Source organism: Miscanthus floridulus, chromosome 4 (genome assembly GCF_019320115.1).
Source record: "Miscanthus floridulus cultivar M001 chromosome 4, ASM1932011v1, whole genome shotgun sequence".
Taxonomy (NCBI): Eukaryota; Viridiplantae; Streptophyta; class Magnoliopsida; order Poales; family Poaceae; genus Miscanthus; species Miscanthus floridulus.
The window spans coordinates 82,406,906-82,415,211 of NC_089583.1; positions in this window are offsets into that span (position 1 = coordinate 82,406,906).

Below are 8,306 nucleotides of genomic sequence, written 5' to 3' on the forward strand. Positions count from 1 at the left end.
TGTACGTACAGAGCACCAGTTCAAAGAGACAAATAGTGAAGTAGACAAGATGCTAAATGAAGCGGGAAAGACCTGTGAAAGCATCTAGGCCCCTAGTTGGGTTTCGATGATTAATGACAAAACGAGATTACTGTGACTAACGTGTGTTTTGTAGAGGCAATTAAGTTAGGTCATAGTAATGGCAATTGATTGAGCAATCATAGTTGGCATGCCCCTACGATGGAAATCGTTTCGGTTTTCAAAGGATGGATGACAAGGTTAAGGATAGACTAGTTCTAAGTGTCTTTTGGTGTTGAAGAGACACTTAGAGTAGTTTAGAACTTTTGTTTTTTCCTTTGGCCATACTATTAAGGTGGGGTATGGATGGGTAGCTTGACTTAGGTAAGTCTAGTGGGTTAGGTGTGGTGCACACTTATCAAATCTAGCACTAGGTAGCTCCTAAATAGCCCTTAGATCAATTGGAGCAAACTTCATTCACATATGATTGTGAGTTGGAAGTGAATGGAGGGTCAAATGTTGACCAGACGCTGGTTTCGGTGTGACCAGACACTAGTGCAGAGTTCGATCAGTTCATTTGATCAAGGTGAAGTCGTCTGAATGCAACCGGACGCTGAGTGAAAGCTGATTGGACGCTGGGTGCTAGAGTTCGGTCAACTCCAATAAGGTCCTAGAGAGAGAGAATCCTGATCGGACACGTCCGATCAGTGCTGACCGGACGCTGGTCAGGTTCTAGCTACTGACCGGATGCTGAGCAGCAAAGTGACCAGATGCTAGGTTCCAGAGTTTGGTCAACATCAGTAAGGTTCTAGAGGGTAGTTTTTGTGACCGAACGTGTCCGGTCAGTGCTGACCAGACGCTGATCAGTGTCCGGTCACAACTTAACTGCTCGGTGGTGGAGAGAACTGACTGGAGTGTTTGGTCACCCCGCAGTGGCACATAATAGTTCGTTTTGAATAAGAGGGTATAAATACTTCCTCTATTCACTCAAGGGATCACTTTTGCTTATTCCAACAGCTGAGAAACACCCTTGAGAGTGCCAAGAAGAGCAAGATTCTAGTGAGGTGATTGATGTTTGAGAATCCAAGAGAGAGACCTCATTAGTAAAAGCAAGAGTAGCAAAGTGTGCATCCACCCTCCTCATTAGGTTTGTCGTGGTCAAGTGAGAGTTCGTGCTTGTTACTCTTGGTGATCGCCATCACCTAGATGGTTTGGTGGTGATTGGGAGCTTGGTGATCATTCAGCAGAGCTTGTGGATGACCCAACTCAAGTTGTGAGCGGTTGTCGGTGATTCACCGTGATGGAGTGTCAAAGAATCAACCTGTAGAGAGCACTTGATCCTTGCACGAATCAAGGAGAGCTACACCCTTATGCGGGTGCTTCAACAAGGACTAGTGGGGAGTGGCGGCTATCTGATACATCGGAAAAACATCGCCACGCTCCTCTTTTCTCTTTACTTTGAGCATTTACTTTAAGCAATTCAATTCTTGTCTTTACATTCATAGAATTGCTATGCTAGAGTAGGATTAGAACATAGGTTGCTAAACTTTTATGCGATAGAACAATAGAAACACTTTCTAGACATAAAGGGTGAAGTGGGCTAACCGTAGGGTTTAATTATTGCAAAGAATTTTAGAATTAGCCCAATTCACCCCCTCTCTTGGGCATCTTGATCCTTTCAATTGGTATTAGAGCCTCGTGCTCACGTATTTAGGCTTAACCGTCTAGAGAAAGATGTCTTGTGGGGATGGACCTCCTCCTATCTTTGAGGGGGATGGTTTTTCTTGTTGGAAAATCCACATGGAGATGTATTTAGAAGCTCTAGATGTTGGAATACTTAGAGCCGCCTCACAAGGATTCTCAAAACCTTGGGATCCCACACACCTTCAAAGCGATGAAGTGAACTATAAGAAATGGAATGCAAAGGCTCAAAACATCATCTTTAGAGGCCTTTGCAAAGATGTGTTTAACCGGGTGAGGAACCACAAGGATGCCCATGCACTATGGTCAGACATTTGTGAGCTCCATGAGGGAACTAAGAATGAGCGTGAGGAACGCTATCATCTCATAATGAAAAAGCTTAATTCTTTTGAGATGCTTTCTAAAGAGAGTGCTAATGAAATATACTCATGCTTGAATGTTCTTATATGGAAAGTCAATGGGCTCGAACTTATACAAATGCAACCATCCGATGTTGTAAGGAAGATCTTGAGTGTCCTCCCCATTGATAAATATGGGCATATTGTGACCGAGCTTCATCAAGGAGATCTTTCCACTGCTACACCGACTCAAATCTTGGGAAGACCAATGCTCATGAGATGTACATTCACATCACACCACAAGATGGTTCATCCTCTACCAAGAAGAAAGACAAAGACTTAGCATTCAAGGCTAGCCAAGAGAAGGGCAAAGCAAGAATTGAGTATAAAAGCTTAAGTGATGATGAAGTTGATGATGTAAGTCTAGCTCTCATGGTGAGAAGAACCGCCAAGATGCTAAAGAAGCTAAACAAGAATGGCGTCAAGTTTGATGGGAAGAAAAAGAAGTTCTTCACTAGCACAAGAAGGAAGTCAGTCTCAGAGATGGATTGCTACAATTATGGAGAACTTGGTCATCTAGCACATCAATGCACAAAGCCCAAGAAAGACAAGTACAATAATAAGAACAAGGGCAAGAAAGATGACTCAAGTGATGAAGATGAAAAGAAGAAAAACAAGCCATACAAGAAGAAAGATGGCAAGAAGAAGGAGTTCCACAAGAAGAAGAAAAATGGGAAGGCATATATCATCGGTGATTGGCTCACGGACATTGATTCATCTAGTTGCTCATCCGATGATGATAGTGACAACGAGAAGGTGGCCGCTATTGTGATTAATTCTTCTTCATCTTCACCGACACCACCACCATCATCCTCTACACACCTATGCCTTATGGCCAAGGGTGAACAAAAGGTATTAAATGATGATGATAGTAGTGGTGATGATAATGCTAACAACGATGATAGTGATAGTGGTAGTGATGATGATGAATATGAATCACCTTCATATGATAATCTTGTTAAATTGCTAAATCAATACACTAAGATCATTAGAAAGACTAGAGTTAAGAATGACAAGCTAGAAGCTAAGAATGATTCTCTTTTAGCTAAATGTGATATAGTTGAAAAGGCTAGTGTTGAGCTTAGAGAAGCAAATGAAGCTATGTCATCCAAACTCAAGGAGCTCAAATCTTCTAAGAAAGAGCTTAAAGATAAACTTAAGGGGATGCATAAAGAGCTCATCACTAGCCACAATATGCTAAAAGAAGAATATACAACTTTCAAGATAAATCATGATAATCTTGTTATTGCTCAAGAATTTTTATCTAATGAGCCACATGATGCAACTAACGATGTTGTTAAGATTGATATAGCTATATCATATGATGATTTAATTGTTGAGAGCATTAAGCAAGGATCTAGTGGCAAAGGCAAGCAAGTGGTTGAAACCAACAACTATGATGAGTATGTCAAGCTCAAGTATGATAATGAAAAGCTCAAGAAAGATCTTGAAGAGCTCAAAACCACCAACACTATAGTGCTAGAAACTCTTGATCATGATGGTGATTTAATTCTTGAGAATGAGAAGCTCAAAGAAGAGAACAAGAAACTCAAGGAAGAGAACAATAATGATGCACTCAAGGAAGAGAACAAGAAGCTCAAGTTGGAGAAAAAGCATCTCAAGATTGGATTAAACAAGTTTACAAGAGGCAAGCATCTTCAAAGTGAGCTACTAATGAACACCGTCATGAAGATGGATAGAAGTGGCATTGGGTATTTGGCAAACCAAGAGAAGAAGGCTCAAGCTCAACAATAACACAAGTCAAAGCCAAAGCCAAAGAGGTGTTTTGAGTGTGGACAAGAAGGCCACTTTACCCATGAGTGTCAAACTCCACCACCACAACCCTTGCCCAAGCATGCTAGACCCTTTGCTTTCAATACTAATTACATGCTTAGAAAGGACTCTAGTGGAAAGATGAAAGTAATGTTCTTAGGACCTCCCAACAAGAATAGACCTAAGAAAATTTGGGTAGCAAAGTCACTTGTTGAGAAAGTCAAGGGCCCTCAACAAGTTTAGGTTCCTAAAGCTTGATCTCTTATGTATAGGTGAACTACAAGACCGGTGAAAGTCAATGGGTAATTGATAGTGGTTGCACACAATATATGACTGGTGATCCTCGTATGTTCACCTCACTAGATGAAGAAGTGGATGGACAAGAAAGAATCACATTTCGTGATAATTCAAAGGGCAAAGTTAAAGGATTGTGCAAAGTGATAATATCAAATGATCATTCAATCTTAAATGTGCTATATGTTGCTTCATTGAGCTTCAACTTGCTATCCGTTGGACAATTGTGTGATCTTAGCTTTCAATGCCTATTTACCGAGAAGGAAGTGGTTGTATCCAAGAAAGATGATGATCAAGTGATATTCAAGGGATTTAGATACAATAACCTTTATCTAGTGGACTTCACCTCCAAAGATGCTAATTTGAAGACTTGCCTATTCACTAAAACAACACTTGGGTGGCTATGGCATAGAAGACTTGCTCATGTTGGGATAAGCTCACTCAAGAAGCTAATGAAGAATGATTTGGTGAGAGGGTTGAAGGATGTGAAGTTTGAGAAGGACAAGCTTTGTAGTGCATGTCAAGCCAGCAAGCAAGTTGCAAAAACTCATCCTACAAAAGCTTTTATATCAACCACAAGAGTGCTAGAGCTCCTTTACATGGATTTATTTGAACCAACAACATACAAGAGTTTTGGAGGAAATCTTTATTGTCTTATGATTATTGATGGCTACTTAAGATACACATGGTATTCTTTCTTCATGACAAATCCGAAGTTGCATCATGCTTCAAGAAGTTTGCCAAGAGAGCACAAAATGAGTTTGATGTGAAGCTCAAGAAGATTAGAAGTGATAATGGAAAGAAATTTAACAACACAAATATTGAAGCTTATTGTGATGAAGTTGGGATCAAGCATGAGGTCTCCGTAACATATACTCCTCAATAAAATGGTGTAGTTGAGAGAAAGAACCGGACATCGATCACACTAGCAAGAACAATGCTTGATGAGTACAACACTCTCAAAGCTCTATGGGCGAAAGCTATCAACACCTCATGCTATGCATCCAACCACCTATTCCTTTAAAAGTTTTTTAGTAATATACCTTATGAGTTGCTCAATGGAAAGAAGCCGGACGTCTATTTCTTTAGGGTGTTTGGTTGCAAATGCTACATCTACAAGAAGCGGCAACACCTAGGGAAGTTTTAAAGACGTTGTGATATTAATTTTCTTGTTGGTTACTCATCAAAGTTCAAAGCATATAGAGTATTTAATCAAGCCACCGGCTTGATTGAAGAAACATATGATGTGGAATTTGATGAATCTAATAGCTCCTAAGAAGCACATGAGAATCTTGATGATGTAGGTGATGAACCATTGAGAGAGGCCATGAAGAATATTCTGGTTGGAGACATCAAGCCTAATGATGATGAAGATGATGTACAAGTGATCAATCCACCTTTTTCATCAAATGTGCCACAAGATGGTGATAAAGATGAGAGAGTAGAAAATGAAGATAATCATGTCTTTCATGAGCAAATGGTGACACAAGCACAAGATGTTGATGCTCCACAACCTCTCCCTCAAGTGGTTGATAGAAGAAACTCACCTCTACTACAAGCTCATCCATAAGATTTCATCATAGGGAGACCATCAAAGAGTGTATTGACTCAATCTAAAAAACTTGTTTTATTTATTGAACATCACTCTTTTGTCTCTTGTTTTGAGCCTACCAAGGTAGACGAAGCTCTTCAAGATCCGGATTAGATAAATGCCATGCATGAAAAGTTGAACAACTTCACCCGTAATGAAGTTTGGACTCTTGAAGAGCGACCACAAGGTGCAAGAGTCATTGGAACAAAGTGGGTGTTTCGCAACAAGCAAGATGATCAAGGCGTTGTTGTGAGGAACAAGGCAAGGCTAGTTGCAAAGGGGTTCTCTCAAGTTAAAGGGTTGGATTTTGGAGAGACTTTGCACCGGTTGTAAGACTAGAAGCCATTCGTATTCTCCTTGCATATGCATCACATCATGAAATGAAACTATATCAAATAGATGCGAAAAGTGCATTTTTAAATGGCTTTATAAATAAACTAGTCTATGTTGATCAACCTCCCGGGTTTGAAGACCTTAGATATCCTAATCATGTTTATAGGTTGTCCAAGACGCTATATGGGCTTAAGCAAGCCCCAAGAGCTTGGTATGAGCGTCTTTGGGATTTCCTCATTGAGAAGGGCTTTACCATTGGGAAGGTCGACACCACACTATTCACCAAGAAGCTTGATGGATATATCTTCATTTGTCAAGTATATGTTGATGATATTATCTTTGGATCATCAAATGAAGATTCTTGCAAAGAGTTTGATGAATTGATGTCGAAAGAGTTCGAGATGTCAATGATTGGAGAGCTTACATTCTCTTAGTTTTCAAGTTAAGCAAATGAGAGAAGGGATTTTCATCTCTCAAGAGAAATATATTAATGATCTTCTCAAGAGATTCAAAATGGATGAATGTAAGTCAATTAAGACACCAATACCAACTAATGAACATCTCGACCTAGATGAGAGAGGTAACATGGTTGATCAAACTCTCTACCGCTCTATGATTGATAGCTTATTATATTTAACCGCATATAGGCCCAACATCATGTTTAGTGTGTGTATATGTGCTAGATTTCAAGCTAATTCTAAGGAAGCTCACTTGATTGTCGTTAAAAGAATCCTTAGGTATCTTAAGCACACACACCAAGCACTGGCCTTTGATATCCTAAAGGAGCTATATTTAAATTAGCTGGCTATTCTGATTTGGATTATGCCGGTTGCAAAGTTGATAGAAAAAGCACATCCGGAGGGTGCCATTTGCTTGGTAGATCACTTGTGTCATGGTCCTCTAAGAAGCAAAATAGTGTGGTTTTATCCACCGCCGAAGCGGAATACATTGTCGCGGGTGCTTGTTGTGCACAAATACTTTACATGAAGCAAACTTTGCTATACTATGGTGTAGTTCTAGAAAAAGTACCTCTTTTGTGTGACAATAAGAGTGTGGTAAAACTTGCTAATAATCCGGTTCAACACTCTCGCACCAAGCATATAGATATCTGTCATCACTTTTTTAGAGATCATGTTGCAAAGAATGATATATCATTAGAAGGTATAAGGATCGAGGATCAATTGACGGATATCTTCACTAAATCGCTAGATGAGGCAACATTTTGTCGGTTGAGGAATGAGCTCAATGTGCTTGATTTTAGCAACTTCACTAAAAATGAGCTTGTGTTGTCCGTTGCATTGCACTATAATATACAATATGTTTTCTTTGTGGTAATGCACTTAGGGATTATCTAACATGGTTAAGATAACCGTCGAAAAGCGTGTGAAGAAGCTTAACCTTGGATCAAACTTAACAAGCAACTAGAATTACTTTCAAGTATTGCATTGCATATGCATAAATGTTGTTTTGTCGTTTCTCTTCAATCACCCTTTTATTGCATATTTTCTTAAAAAGAATTATAGCCTAAGGCAAAATATTTTGAAAAATTTAAGGGTTTGAGAGAGGTCACTCACATCAGTCCCAATTGGTATTAATTTGGGTCTTATTGAAGTTGGAATTTGATTGGGAACAGGTAGCGCGAAGGACTTTAAAGATTTGCTGAAAAAGAGTGATCGGATGCTGCACTGGACTCTGAAGTCCAGCGTCCGGTTAGTTCACAGGAGGTGAACCATGCTGCGAAGGAGTGACCGGAGGCTGGAACAGTGTTCTCCCTGCGTCCGGTCACCGATCAAGCGAAGAAGACGAAGACAGGATCGACCGGACTCTGGCTGTGTCCGGTCAGTTGGGATCGGACGCGTCCGGTCGTGACTCGAGGGGTTCTGGATCTCTCTAGAGTCGACAGACTCTGGGTGGCAGTGTCCGGTCATTGCCACCGGAGCGTCTGGTAAGTAGAAAACGTACGGGTTCCGAACTCTTTCCTGTTTCCTTTTCTCTTACGTCTCGGGGGCCACCATATAATCCTGCATCCGCGCCACCCGTACTCATCTTGCCCACGCCGTTGACCTAATCCACCACCGCCACGCATCCCAAGCTGAGTCATCGCGCCGCATTGCGCCTCCCCGCTGCTTCCGCACCGCCGCTCATCTCTAGCACTGTCGCATCGTGCCTTCCTATGCCCGCGCGCTGCCGCACGCCTCGTGCATCACCGTGCCCGTGCC